The sequence below is a fragment of the Castor canadensis genome, chromosome 7 (assembly GCF_047511655.1).
Source record: "Castor canadensis chromosome 7, mCasCan1.hap1v2, whole genome shotgun sequence".
NCBI lineage: Eukaryota > Metazoa > Chordata > Mammalia > Rodentia > Castoridae > Castor > Castor canadensis.
Window position 1 is genome coordinate 142394000 of NC_133392.1, and position 15045 is coordinate 142409044.

The 15045-nt window shown below is 41.7% G+C and overlaps 1 protein-coding gene across 6 annotated transcripts in view; it reads left to right on the forward strand.

The window, feature by feature from the left end:
- Eya3 (EYA transcriptional coactivator and phosphatase 3) overlaps positions 1-15045 on the forward strand; it is a 104278-nt gene that overhangs the window by 9398 nt on the left and 79835 nt on the right. For 3 of the 6 annotated variants that reach the window (XM_074080853.1, XM_020178687.2, XM_020178701.2), the window contains exon 1: positions 10936-11093. The exons of 1 other annotated variant lie outside the window; for it this stretch is intronic. The gene's annotated coding sequence lies outside the window, so the exon portion shown is untranslated. Of the gene's footprint in view, positions 1-10934; positions 11094-15045 lie in introns of those variants that run through there. 2 more of the 6 variants (XM_074080851.1, XM_074080854.1) reach the window with 1 other exon arrangement.

Genomic DNA, 15045 nt, shown 5'->3' on the forward strand with positions numbered 1-15045 from the left:
CAGCAGAGTTCTGTTTGCACTTGCTTTCCTTTCCATTGCCTACTTTGGTAGGAAAGTGCAACCTTTCCAGAGAGAGAGCATTTTAATGCCTCTTGCATCTTGCATCGGTTCAAACTCGAAAGGCTTTTTATTGGTTTGAAGGTTCACAGTGCATTTCACAGTTGTTATTTGTCTCTGGCTTGGAAAACATTAAACTGCCCCAAAAAAGCAATAGATTTTTTTTTTCACGCTAGGAATTTCTCTATGCCGCTTTGCTATGTCTTTTATGGACAAAACATTTGATCAGCTATGATGCTGACCACCAGTGACAAAGTTGTTCTAAACAACAAACTTTTACTGGAAATCTATGAAATTGCTCACTGAAGGAAAAGCTGAGTGGGTCTGAGCGTGCAGTCTTGAAAAGAACACAAGGACCCTAGGTAGCAGGAGGGGCTGAGCAGTCAGTGTCTCCAACCCAAAGGTGTGATCTTACCCAAGGTTAAGTTCTTACAAGGGAGCATTTGATTGACCCGTTTTGGTTTATGACCTGAACGGCACCTTGACTGAAATTCCCAAGTGCTCATAAGCTGGAGATGAATTCCCCAAGACAAGTAGCACTTCTGTTACTGGAAAAGGAGACAGCAGGTGTCCTCTACAGGCACTTGAAATAACAAGATTCCGAATTTTTCAAATACTCTCAAGTGTGCAAAATAGTTGAAAGAATAAGACAATGAGCCCTCCATCTAAATTCAGTAATTGGTACTTTTTTACTTTTTTTTTTTTTTTTGGTGGTATTGAGATGGAACCCAGGGCCTCACATATGCTAGGCAAGTGCTCTACCCCTTGAGCCATGCCCCCAGCCCTTTTTTGTGTTGGGTATTTTCAAGATAGGGTCTCAAGAACTATTTGCCTGGACTGGCCTTGAACCAAGATTCTCCTAATCTCTGCCTTCTATGTAGCTAGGATTACAGGTGTGAGTCACTTGACACCCAGCAGTTTTTCATTCATTCATTCTTTTTTTTTTTTCTGTTTTGTTTTTTTAGGCAAGGTCTTGCTATATAACCTAGGCTAGCCTCAAACTTGCTCTGTAGCCCAGGCTGATCTTGAACTCAAAATCCTCCTGCCTCTGCCTCCTAAGTGCTGGAATTACAGTCGTGTACCACCACACCTGGATTTGCATTGCCTTTTTTTCTTTTGATAGTATTCTTATTTTTACCGTGGTAAAATATACATAACATAAAATTTACCATTTTAACTGTGTGTGTGTGTGTGTGTGTGTGTGTGTGTGAGAGAGAGAGAGAGAGAGAGAGAGAGAGAGAGAGAGAGAGAGCTGAGGTCATCCTATGTTGTCCAGGCTGGTCTTGAACTCCTGGACTCAAGTGATCTTCCACCTCAGCCTCCTGAGTGAGGGAACTACAAACATATGCTAAGTGTCTGATACGTAATGCGTGGCATTGAGTCCATTCAGTGTTGTACAACCATCACTAGAATCCATTTCCAGAATTTTTTCATCATCTCAAACTACAACCACATACCAACAAATAATAACCCTCCATTACTACCCAATCCTGACCTCTGGTAACCTCCATTCTGCTTTCTGTCTCTGTGAGACTGCCTCTTCTAGGTAGCCCATGCAAGTGGAATCATTATATTTACCATTTGACTTGTTTCCCTTAGCATGTTTTCAAAATTCATTTATGCTGTAGCAGTTGTCTCCTCCCGCTTTCATTTACTGCATTGCTTCTTCTTCTTCTTTTCCTTCTTCTTCTTCTTTTTTTGACAGAGTCTCCTTATTAGCCAGGGTGGCCCAAAACTCACTACATAGCACAGTCTGGCTTTGAACTTATGATCCTCCCGTGTTAGCCACCTGAGTGCTTGGATTATAGGCATGCTGCCAAGGTTTTTATATTGGCTTGATTAATTAGATTTAGAACAGAAAGGTCATAAGTGGTTAATTTACCACCAAGCTGGAATAAAATTAATCTTCTGTAACAAGAACAATTTAGCACTTTAAATGAACAACCACTGTTTTCTACCACATTCATTTAAAAATGGAGTTTCCTGTAATAAAAATGAATAGCTTCAGGATTACAAGTAAATACTCCCTGGAATTATTCATACAGGCATTTTGGTGTTAGAAAAAAGCTGTTTTTCTTTTTAATTAAAAAGTTTTAGCTTATTTTTATGATGACGTGATTCAGAATTCATTTAGATATACTTAAAAGTTTTAGGGTAACTCATAAAAACTCACTAACCTTCTTCCTTGTCTTTCTAGACAAAGGGGGATGGGTAATTCAGCATCCATTTTTCTATAAACCTCTCAGGTTAATAGTGTCTCACCTTCTCCAGTTTCCCGATAAAGATCAGGATTTAAGGTTAATTACAAGTTTGTCCAGATCTCTAAATTCATGAAAGATTCATAGCATAGCTTCTATCTCTCTAGTCCTTTCTGATTTTCAATCAGTTATATATGTACAGAGCTGTCATAATTCTAAGCACTTTACATATATTTAATCCTCATACAATCTTATAAGGGTTTTCTCTGTCTCTCTCTCTAAAGTGTTGCTTTTTAAAATACCCACTATTCCTATGAGAAAACTGAGGCACTGAGAAATTACATGACCTGCTTGTCCATGGGGCACAGCTATGAGTGGGACAGGTAGCATTTGAACGACACAATCTATCCCCAGAGCCCTTGTATGGGGATTAGTCCTAGTACATTCTTACTATTGGAAAAGAGAATAAAGAAGAGAAGAAAATGCAAACTTGACAGACACATAAAACATAGAAACTGATATTATTATAATTCTATGCATAAGAAATAGCCATTGCTAACAGTGTATGCTTCAAGTTCAAATCTAATTACAGAGCACAAAGTCACTGCCAATGGCATTCCCAGGGGGAGGCCTCACCATAATTAAAGTGACCATTCTCTGGTTGGAGGAAATAGCTCAGTGACCTCCATTTACTCCACATGGTGAAGAAGGCAGAGCCAGGGAAGCAGGTGACTAGAGGAGTCCAGCCAGAAAGGAGAATTCAGCAGCAGTAAGGAGAGGGCTCATCTGTGAGTCTAACATTGTTCATGAGGATGGTCCACAGTTTGGTATCCCAAGGCTCTACCCAAACAGCTGTTACTGGACATCTGTGCAAGAAGATCTATCTGTTAATCAAAATAGAAAGGCATTCTGGCAGACAAGGGCTGAACATAGCAGGAGCATGACCATGTGTGGAGGCAGGCATCCAGAGAGGTCAAAGTGGGCTGCTGCAGATAGCACAAGAACAAGTATACCCAATGACCAGCAGCTCTCAAATGTTTTTGTTTTATTTTTCTTTTTTAGGTGGTACTGGAGTTTGAACTCAGGGCCTCACACTTGCTAGGCAGGCGCTCTACCATTTCAGCCACTCTACCAGCTCTTGTTTTATTTTTGAAACAGCATCTCTCTATGTACCCCAAGCTGGCCTCAAACTCTCATTCCTCCTCCTGCCCCAGCATCCCAAGTGCTGGGATTATAAATTTGTGCCATTATTCCTAGTTCAGTTTTTTTTTTTTTTTTTTTTTTTGGTGGGACTGGGGTTTGAATTCAGAACTTCATATTTGCAAAGCAGGAGCTCATAAAGCAGGTGCTATACTGCTTGAGCCATACTTCCAGTCCATTTGGTCTTGTTATTTTGTAGACGGGTTTTGCAAACTATTTGTCTGGGCTGATCTCAGATGCTTAGATTTCCATGTAAGGGATTCTGATGTGACCATCAGAAATGGGAAATATGGAAGCGTCTACCTAGAAGGCAGAGAGAGTGCAAACAGAGTTATTTTGGTTTTCATGTCCTGTCTTCTCACTTAGGTTTCAGCTCAGGACAAAGAAATCATTATAGGTGTTTTAAGCAGAAAGAAATTTACTTAGGAAATTGGAAGCTTATAAGATCTTTGGGAGGTCACATCTGGAAATACAGGTTTCAAGAACACAGGAAAAAAAAAAAAAAGAAAAGAAAAACAAGGATTGGATATAACTACTTCCTTCTCAGACACTGACTGCCTTTCAGAACTAGACTAAAAACTCGTTTGCAGTGTCAATGGTGGGGCGGGTGGTGAGAGGGCGAAACGATGAGGACAATATAAATAATGTACAATATAAAACTAATTGAAACTATCACTACGAATCTCCCCCCTGCACAACGAATATATTCTAATAAAAAATTTTAGAATAATAATAATAATAATAACTCGCTTGCTGCTGCAGAAAAACCCCTTGCTGGGCTGGGAGTTTGGTTTGAGTGGTAGAGCACCTACCTAGCAAGTCTAAGGCCCTCAGTTCAAACTCTAGTACTTCTGGTAAAAAAGCTGAGGTGCAGCAAAATGTCCTCATCCTCTTTCCTACCTTACAAACTTTACCCAAGTGCATCTAATTGTCAATATCTAGTTCTCATACAAAACCTTACCAGCAAGGGAGACAGAAATGCCTTTTAAAAGCCTTTTTTGGACTTTCAAGGCCAGCCACAGCAAATAGTTCATTAGACCCCCCATCTCCAAAATAACTAGAGTAAAATGGACTTGAGGTATGGCTCAAGCAATGAAGCCCTGAGTTCAAACACCAGTTACACACACACAACACACACAACACACACACACACAGTTTTTTTTAAGGGGCATAGCTCAAGTGGTAGAGCACTTGCCTAGTATGCTGTAGACCCTGGGTTCCATCCCAGTACTAAAAAAAGAGAGTTTTTGGATAGAGTCTTGCTGTGTTGCCCAGGCTGTCCTCATATGCCTGGACCCAAGGAATCCTGCATCAGTGACCCAAGTACTTAGGGCTTCATAGGGACTCGCCACCATGCCTGACTATAATAGCATTTTCTTTTTTTTTTTTGGCAGTACTGGAGTTTGACCTTGGGGCCTCACACTTGCTAGGCAGGTGCTCTACCACCTGAACCACTCCACCAGCTCTAGAATGCCATTTTTAGCCTTCCCACCTCTGCAGTTTAGGGAGGCTCCCTGGAATGAAAAGGGAGGAGATGCTGAGCCTCACTGAACACATTCAACTTGACATTTCTGCCTACGGATTGATTAGAAGCTAAGTTCCATGAGAAAAGGGGTTTTTGTCTGATTTACTTTTTGCTCTGTCTTCAGAGCCTAGACTATTAAAGGTAGTTGTTTAATAAACATGTAGCTACACATCAAAATAAATGCATATCACATCGCTCTTCCAGTGAACATCAGACAGATCACAGAAGAGGCAACAAGTCTATGTTACTCTTGCAATAGCCTTGGGACAGGGCAACAGAGAAAATGCAAAGAAAATAGTCTGGTGAATTGAAGGTGGCCTCATAATTCTTTGACACTCTTCCCATCAAGGGTCTGTGGTGCTGCCTCATCTTTGAGTTCTGTGACTGCTTTGACCAGTATACTGGGATGGAAGTGATATTTGTCAGTGTCCAGGCCAACCTTAAAATAATGGCAGCTTCTTCAGCCTGACTCTGTGGAGCCTTAAGATTCCATGTTAGAAGTTCAACTACCCTAAGCTGGGTGTGGTATGCATGCCTGGAGTCCTAGCTAATGGTACAGGTTGAGTCAGGAATATCTGAGTTTGAGGCCAGCCTGGGCAACACAGCAAGACCTTGTCTCAAAAAAGGAGGAGGAGCTGGGGATATAGCTCAATAGTGTAGTGTGTGCTCAAGGTCCTGGGTTCAATCCCCAGCACCACACACACACACACACACACACACACACACACACACTCACACACACACACTTCAACTACTGTGTTGGAGTGCCCACAGGGAAAAAAATCTGAGAGTACATGGCGTGGGGACCAGCTGAGTCCAGCCTTTCAGCCTTCCTCTTTAAATGCCAGCTACATGGGCAGGGCTAGGTTAGACTTTCCAGACTAGCCTACCTACCAGCTAGAATAGTATCCAGTAAACTGTATGAACAGAGGAGCCACCCAGCTGAGCCCTGCCTAAATTCCTGAGTCAAAATATGTGAGATGTAATGCAATTTTTTTTTTTTTGACAGTACTAGGGTTTGGACTCAGGGCTTTGTTCTTGTTAGGCAGGCGGTCTACAGCTTGAGCCATACACCCAGGCCTTAACCATTTTTAAGTGCACAGGTTAGAAGCATTAAGTATATTTGCACTGGTATGAAACATATCTCCAAAACCTTTCATTGAAGAACTGAAACTCTACGCTCACTAAATAGCACTCCCTTTTGCCCTCTTCCCAGCCCCTTGCAATCACTACTTTCCTTCCTGTATCTATGACTCTGACTAATTTAGATACCTCATATAAACGAATCATAACATATTGTTCTTTTGCAAATGACTTGTAGATGGACCTCTAGGTCCATCTATGTTGAAGCATGTATTGGGATTTCCTTCCTTTTTAATGACACATGGTATTCCATGATCTGTCTATACCACACCTTGCTTATTCATCCATCATTGAGGACAGACATTTCCGTTGCTTCTACCTCTTGGCTATTGTGAATAGTACCTCTATGGATATGGACACAGGTGTGCAGCTACCTCTTTGAAACTTTGACTTCAATTTTTGTGGATATCTACCCAGACAGGGATTATTGGATTATATAGTCCTATTTTTAAAAAATCAGGGTTTGAACTTAGGACCTCACTCCTGCTAGAAAGGTGCACTACTATTTGAGCCATAGCGCCTGTTAATTTTTTTTTTTATTGTTTGGTGGTACTGGTATTTGAATTTAGACTTTCACACTTGCTTGGTAGGTACTCTTCCTACCTATGCCTTCCAGGTAGCTGGGATTATAGGCATGTGACACCACCATACCTAGCCCCCTAAAAAAATTTTTTTGAAGGCAGGGTCTCCCTGTGTGGCCCACGATGGCCTTGGCCTCATGATCCTTCTGTTATAGTCTCCCAATCACTGGGATTATCTTCCTGGCTCTATTTTTAATTTTCTTGAGGACCCACCATACTATTTTCTGTAGTGTTTGCACCATTTTACAATCCTATCAATTATAGACTGCTTTTAGAGGCTTACCTGCCATGTACAGAATAAGAAATTGTCTTGGGTCTGGGAAGGCAGCTCAGTAGCAAAACATGAGCTTAGCATGTGCAAAGTTCTGGGTTCAATCCCCAGCACCAAATGTTTTTTTAAGCATATGTTAAGTACATTAGAGAAAAGAAATAAACCCTAAATCATTGTACTTCACGTATGTCAATCAGGAGGGTTTAAGGGCTGGTGGAGGGGCTCACGGGGTAAGAATGCTTGCCTAGCAAGCATGAGACCTTGAGTACATACCCCAGTGCAGCCAAAAAAAAGAAAAGAAAAGAAGGCCTTGCTTCTCTTCTCTCTGTTGCTTGCTGGTGACTCATGCTTATAATCCTAGCTATTCAGGAGGCAGAGATCAGAAGGATAGTAATTCAAAGCCAGTCCCAAGCAAATAGTTCGTGAGACCCTATCTTAAAAAAAAAACAAACAACCCATCACACAAAAGAGCTGGTGTAGTGGCTCAAGTGGTAGAGCACTTGCCTAGTAAGCATGAGGCCCTGAGTTCAATCCCCAGTGCTGCCAAAAAATTAAAAAAAAAAAAAAGAAAAAGAAGAAGAGGAAGAAGAAGGATTTAAATTAATCCCATCAGAAAATACTGGTCATATATTCATTATGTCTTGTAAAAATGGAAATATACAATTTAGAGGCCTTATTGTTAGTCTCTTTTAGTTTTTAGTGTAATTATTTAGTTTTAATGTAATTAGTTTTGTATTTTGATCTGCATTTTGGCTTTTATTTAGAAAGATTTGTCTACAACATTTTTGGACTATATTAATAGCCTTTTATTTGTGCTACATTTTTTTTTTCAGTACTGAGGTTTGAACTCAGGGCTCACATTTGCTAGGCAGGTGCTCAACCGCTTGATCTACTGTACCAGCCCTTGTGTTAATTTTTGAATGAAATAGTTGAAATTTACAGAAAAAGAGTAGGAAATTGCATAACAAATATTGGAGTCCTTACAACTCAGCTTAATAAACCTTAACCATATTTTTCCATATTTCTTTAGATTTGTCTTCAGCAGTAGTTCAGTATGGCAAGAGTAAACAAAACCAACAACAACACAAAACACACACACACACACACACACACACACACACAAAACAAAAACAAACATTTCCACTCCTTGTTGACCTGGCAGGGAACAAAATTCCTGCAATTGGAGAAGAGAAACTTGTAAGAAAATAAGCCCATCCTTGGCTACCTGCTGCTCTTCTGAGCATGGTCTGGAAGTTACCATTCTGGGCTCTGAGGTCACACAAGCCTGGACTTAAGTCTTAATTTGCTTCTTGCCAGTCTTCTGGCCAGAAGCAAGTTGCTTAACTGCTGCATGCCTCAGTTTCCTCTTCTGTAAAATGGAAATAATAATACTTCCCATGTTTGGTGGAAGAATTAAGAGAAATGTGAGCACTGATGTATTTACTATGTACAGTCAATGACATATAGTAAAGCTTCAGTAAATGTTAACCACCCAACATCACACATCTAGTGTGGGAATTCAGCAGTGAACAAGAGAGACATCCCCGAGGAGCTTGGTTCTTATTGCCAAATAAATAAATAAAAGCAAAAAACCAACCAAACAAAAAACAATACAAACCAAAAAAAAAAAGCCCAACACTGGTGGCTCACACCTGTAATCCTAGCTATTTAGGAGGCAGAGATCAGGAGGACCATGGTTTGAAGCCAGCCTGGGCAAAAAGTTCATAAGACCCTATCTTGAAAAACCCTTCACAAAAATAGGGCTGGTGGACTGGCTCAAGGTGAAGGCCCTGAATTCAAGCCCCAATACCACAAAAAAAAAAAAAAAAGAAAGAAAAGAAAAGAAAAAAAGGAAACAGAAAGGAGGACCAGCATGGCTGGGACTCAGGGAAGAGGCTGAGTGTGCCATTTGAGAGCTGAATAGGGCAGGTCAACCAGGGCCTTGTAGGTCATAGTAAGGAAAATTGAATTTTGGTGTCAAAGTAGTAAAAGACACTGGAGGGTTTTCTTTTCTTTTTTCATTGCTAGTAAGGTACACAATACTCTATTCTGGGAAGGAATTCATGTGTTTTCCTGCAGGTCTTTTGTAGGTTTATGTAGAGCGTATGCTTTAGGAAAAACATTCATGGAGATATCACATTAGTTATTCAAGGGCTCCCTCTGGTGGAATTGGTGACAGCTTGCGTGCTTTTAGACCAGTGAAAGCAAAGTACAATGAGCAATCTTATCCCAAAAATAAATGAACAATTTACCCTTTCATTCAAACAACATTTACTGGACATCCACTGTGTGCCACGCTCCGTGCTGGTGCTGAAATATGTCCATGAATAAAACGGACAAACATCCACGCTTTCATGGCACTTGCACTCTGGAGGGGAGGAAGAGATAGTAAGACAAATTTACAAGCAATGGGATAAATGTTATTAGACAAAAATTATCTGGGAAACTGGGGTAGAAAGTACAACAAGGAGGATGATAGTGTTCCGAATGCAAATATTGTGTCAGGGAAGGTCTCATTGACAAGGTGACATTTGAATAAAGATGTAAACAAGGTGACAGGGGGAGTGATGCAGGTACCTGAGGAAAAAGCATTCCAAGCAGAGGGATCAGCAAGTCATAGGCCCTGAGTCTACCTGCAGGTTTGAGGAACAGCAAAGAGGCCAGTGTGCCTTAAGCAGAGAGCTGACAGCCGGGGATGGAGAGGAGATTAGAGTTATACTGGGAGGAGTCAATTCTTGAGGATCCTGTAGGCCAAACTAAGCATTTTGGTTTTCACTCCGAGAAGGTAATTCTTTGGAGGGACATTAGGATTTCAACAGGAGTCACTGACTGTGTTAATAGACTGAGGATGGGCAATGGTATAAATATGGTACTCAAAGTCACAGATTGTGATTTCTACCAAGCGCTGGAGTAAATGCTCAGATTTTGGACAGATTTTGAAATCAGTTACTACAGATTATGCTGATGAGTTACATGTGGGTTATGAAAAAGAGGAGTTAAGGATCTTAGTAAATGATACTGCTTAGTAAATTGTTGTCATAAGAAGAGATGAGCAAAGAAAACACAGCCAAAAAAAAGGAGGGCAAGAAAGTATTTTAGAGTAGATCATGCAGTTAAAAAAAAAACAATGCCCCCCCCCATTTTTAATTTGTGGTGTTGTAAGCCAGTATTTATAAAACACTGTGATTTCTTTTTCTCATTATAGAAGATTTACTTTCATATCTAATACTGTGTTTTTGATTCTTTTTCCTAAAAAGGACCCCTCAAGTTGAATAAGCTTCAGTAGTCCACAAAACCTGAATTCAATCTTGCTTCTTGCCCATACTTGGGTTGTAATTTAAAATTAATGAAGCATTAAAATTTTTTGTTTCTGAAAACAACGTGCACAAAGTCAATTCTAAGAGCAATATAATATTAGGCATAAATTAAATTGGGGGATTTAAAAGATCACTTTATGGCTGGGGGCGTGGCTCAAGACCACCTGCCTAGCAAGCGAGGCCATGGGTTCAAACTCCAGTACCATCAAAAACAAAAAACAAAACAAAAAACCCCACCTTAGGCCAGCCTTCCAAGTATCTTTGAAAACTTCCTATCTATTCTTCCTCCCCCAGTTTTTTTAAATCTACCAAATGCACCCAGCATTTCTCCTCATGTTCCCCTTAGGAAGATGGGGATTACACACATTTTAAAAGACCCCCTTGAAAAATTCGGGCTGTAATTCTCCGTCTGGGCTGTAATGGTTCAGCAGCAACCAGCAGCTACTTTATCGGTTGCTGCAGAGCTCAGAGGCGCCGAGCGCGGGTAGGGGTGGGGGATGGGAGGGGGCGGGGGTGGGAGGGAGTGGGAGGGGGTGGGAGGGGGTAGGGGGAGGTGGACAGGGGCGTGGCTCGTCAGAGTGGTGGAGGGGGCGGGGCCTACGCTCTTCCCGGCCCCGAGAGGTCCAACGCATGCGCCCAGAGGGTTCTGGGGGGGGGTGAGGTGATCCCGGCCGCTTACTTCCGGTTCCTAGGGATGCGCATCCGGGTCACGCTAGCGCCGCGGTTTCCTTTACTGTGTTGGTTCCACTGTGGGTCTGGACCGGTCCTCATGTCTTGTTGTGGGGTATCAGCAGTCTTTGGGTGAGTCTCCGCCGCCGACGGGATCTGAGCCATGGCTGGTTGAGTACAGCCAGTAGGGGGAAGGGCCCTTGTGGGTGGGGGTCCTTTCCCTTGTCCCTGCAGTTCTTCCCTCCCCCAGCCCTTTTCCCTCACGGTGGCCTCGCCTCTTTCACCTCAGCGTAGCCTTTCTTTCCTCAGCTTCGTCAGCCCCTTTCTAACCTCGGTTTCTTGTCTTTCGCCTCAGCCACTGCCTCTCGGTTTCCCTCCCTGCCCTCTCATTTGAGCACCTCTTTCCAACTCCTGAGCTGGGATCTCGCTCTTCTTTCATCCAGCGGGACGGCCACCTCCTCATTGTGCTCACCCTCTTCCACTGCAAAACCGAGCCTTTCTTCAGGTCCCGGTCACCCAGCTTTCCTCACCTTTGACCCTTCCTTCCCCCCTCCTGGGACCAGCAGATGACGTTCGTGCTAGCCCTGGAGTTCTCCAGCCTTTTCTTAGCCGGAGCCCCAATCTGGGAAGACCCCTGGCCGCTTCCGTCTTGGAGAACAAAGGCGCCCCCAAATCCTCGTCCGAGCTGAGTTTTGGGGCTCGCTCAAGAGCAGCTAACAGGTGGCAGGCCCACGGTACTGCTCGCGATTGGGCTTGCGTTGTCTTGTTAATTGACAGGTCAGGAGGGCGTCCTGTCACTTTGATGGTGTCTGTCCCAGGAGAATGGATGTGCACAGCTGAGGCAAAATAGGGAGCTCTGGGACTGTCAGCTCTGGTTTCTGCTGAGAGGACAGTTGCTGTGACTCCCAGTTTTACAAGCTTATTCTAAAGCTCTTTATTGTTACTGAGGCGGTTTCTGCTGGGGTTCACTATCGAAATTTCAAAGTGATTTTCTTTAGTCGAATACAGTATACAGATATGTATCCCTATCCTTACCTCTTACACATTGTTCCCCCCTTGTCCACCCAGTTTTTAACCATATTAACAAGCGTCTTCTTCCTGTTTGTCCTAAGACAGGTATTACAGAACTTCTTAGAATATTTTTCTAACTTGCCAGGTGCTGGAGGCTCACACCTTAATCCCAGCTACAGGGTTGGAGAGGCACAAGTAGGAGGATGTCGGTGGCCTGGGCAAACAAAAATCATGACACCCTACCTGAAAAATAACTAACACAAAAAGGGCTGGGCTGGGATTGTGGCTCAAGCAGTAGAGCAAATGCTTAACCAGTGAAATAAATTTTATTTATTTTCTTGGTGGGACTGGGGGGATTGAACTCAGAGGCTTTGCAATTGCAAAACAGGCTCTCTTCAGCTTGATCCACACCTCTAATCCGTGTTGGTTTGGATATTTTGGAAATGGGGTCTTATGAACTATTTGCCCAGGCTGGCCTCAAATTGAGATCTTCCTGATCTTAGCTTCCCAAGTAGCTAGGATGACAGGCACCAGCACCCAATTAAAAAAAAATTATATATCCTACTAATTTGTTTTTCTTTACTTTTGCTATCTTAGACTTGAAGCCATCTTTTTCCTCATTTTGATACTTAGGGCATCTTAAATTTCTCTGGTGGTTTTAAATCATCAGTAACACAAGGGATTAGATTTAATAATGATTAGTGTTGGCCGGGTACCTGTGGCTCATGCCTGTAATCCTTGCTATTCAGGAGGCAAAGATCAGGAGGATCCCGGTTTGAAGCCAGCCTGGGCAAATAGTTCTTGAGACTTATCTCTAAAAACCCATCACAAAAAAGGGCTGGTGGAGTGGCTCAAGGTGTGGGCCCCAGTACTGCAAGATAAATAAATAAATAATGGTTAGTGTTTGATTCCCCACATTTTGTGATCTAAGATATGTTTTGAGGTACAGGGTTGGATAATATTTTTTTCCCTTAGGTTTATGGTATGCATGTAGCATTTGTAAAGGTTTTCTTCTGTGTGTAATCAGTTTCTGTGACCATATAAGTTGCTTTGAAATTTAGTACTTAAATGTCAACAGAACAAATATGCTTTTAGTATTTGCTTCTTTTTTTGCTGAATTCTCCCTCATTATATGATATGTATATATACATATATAGATACATCTTTATATATCATATATATGTGAGGGTGTAGCATAGACATTGGCTTATTCCAAATTTGAGCTGTTCTTTTCACCTATTTTTAGCAAAGGACTTTGGAGCTTGGCCATGGTAGTCCTGGATGTCATCAAGAAAGACCCTTCTGGTTGGCTTTCAGGGCATAACTAAGCTAAAGGAAGCCTCTTTGAAAGTTTCTTATGTGTACATAGCATATAGACTAGAAACTGTCAACCTGTCAGTCTGACAACCTGACTGTCAATTTTTTCCCATCCTTAAAAACTAACACCAGGGGTTGGGGCCTGGCTCAAGTGGTAGAGTGCTCCCCTAGCAAGTGCAAGACCCTGATTTCAAAACCTCAAGACATCCAGACAATAACAACAACCCCTCAAAAATAAACAAAGAAAGCACCAATGAGGGTGGCCTACACCAGTTGTTATTTGTTTTTTTTACCTTGTTCCTGGTACTGAGGTTTGAACTCATGGCCTATACCTTGAGCCACTCCACCAGCTCTTTTTTGTGATGGACCTTTTGGAGATAGGGTGTTCAAAACTGTTTGCTTGGGCTGGCTTCAATCTGGGATCCTCCTGATTTCTGCCTCCTGAGTAGTTTAGAATTATAGGTGTGAGCCACTGGCACCAGACTCCAGTTGCTTTCTTACCTCTGGGTTTGTGGAATTTTTTTAAAGCTTTGGGAAATCCTTATGTAGACCTATGTTTGGGTTGATACAGAACCCTCTTTCAGTCTTTCATTTTTGTACTTTCTATTTCTTGAGCATTTCTGAGTATCCACCTATACAGATATTTGTAGTTTACAGTTGGAGGGAATCAGTTCAAAATGAAGGGATCTTCATTTTACACATAAGGAAATCAAGGCTTAAAGAATTAATGATGATTTTTCCAGTCATTTTTTTTTTTTTTTAAATAAAGAAGTTCTGCAAGCATGTGTTTGTATACAACTGTAATCTCAGCCTGGGTAGGAGAATCTCAAGTTTGAGGCCACCCTGGACTATCTCGTGAGTTCAAGGGCAGTTTAGGCTACATAAAGAGATCTTGTCTCAAAAAACAAACAAAAAAATGAAAAGTCCTATACATGTACTCAGAGTAGTGAGTTTTAGTTCCACCAAAGGCTGGGCTGACGGAATTGTTCAAGTGGAGAGTGCTTGCCTAGCAAGCATGAAGCCCTGAGTTCAAACCTCAGTACCATCAAAAAAGAAAAAAAAAAGGCTATGGGCTGGAGAGCACAATGTAGTTAGGGATCATTTTGTTACATTTATGTCATAAGTATGAATCTCTTATGAACAGAAATCTATGACAGATTTTTAAATCCATAAATAAATTATTTTGACTTAAAAGAAGGACTTAAAGAAAGAAACGGGCTGGGGGCATGGCCCAAGTGGCAAAGCACCTGTCTAGCTAAAGCCACAGGCCCTGCCTGAGTTCAAACCCAGTGCTGTCAGGGTCTGTTTTGTGTAGAAGTTGAAAGGTTTTAGGAATCTCTCTTTTTCTTCTAAAATGACTGGCCTGTTACAACATAAATTCTACATAGAAGCCCATAAATGAAATGAGCATCTTGTGTTCTCATTGGAGCAGATGTGTTCATGCTGCTGGTTTTCGTACACAGCACTGATAGACTTTTTGGTTATTGAAAAACCTCTCCTTCTGACCACTCCCCACCACCATCCCTGGAGACAGCTGAGTGTGTGTTTCTTTCTGAAGCTGAGAAGAGGAATCAGTTTTTTTGTAGACGTTTCTGCCTTAGTTTGGCAAAGTTTTAGGATATAAACCCAAGAGTTCAATTTAAGACATATTTTTGCATATTAGTTTTATGACTACCAAGTTTTCTTGTTTTGTTTTGGCATGATTGGTTTTGGTTGTTATTTTTTTTGCTATCTTATTACTGTACTTTTGTACATA